Below are 484 nucleotides of genomic sequence, written 5' to 3'. Positions count from 1 at the left end.
GCAGGTTTTTTTTTTCATAGTTTGGGTAGGGGGGCGACTTATATTGAGGAGTGACTTATATGTGATTTTTTTCACAAATTTTCAAAATTCCCCCCCCCCCAAAAAAAAGTGAAACCGCGATAAACAAACCGCGATGTAGCAAGGGATTACTGTAGTTTGAACTACAAGTGACGTCAGCGGCGCGGCGCCGCGCGGCGCGGCGGTTGTTTACATAAAGGACAAAGGATTGGATCACGGGATGAAGAAGATGACGAAGGGCCCCACGTACTACAGGCATCATTAGCGGCTTTGTTTGTAAGTGACACGGAGGACGAAGAGTTTGAAGGATTTAATGATTTGGAGTGACACAGAAGGTTTTAAAAACTATTATGGCTTTTACGCACGCCCGGTCTCATTCTACGGAGCTCTCTTTCACCTCCGTGGATGGAAGTCAGGGGCCGGCGCTCGGCCGGGTTGCTGTCCGGGGATGGTGGATGGGTCTTGG

This window comes from Syngnathus scovelli, chromosome 20 (genome assembly GCF_024217435.2).
Source record: "Syngnathus scovelli strain Florida chromosome 20, RoL_Ssco_1.2, whole genome shotgun sequence".
NCBI classification, from domain to species: Eukaryota; Metazoa; Chordata; class Actinopteri; order Syngnathiformes; family Syngnathidae; genus Syngnathus; species Syngnathus scovelli.
This window is presented reverse-complemented; position numbering follows the sequence as displayed.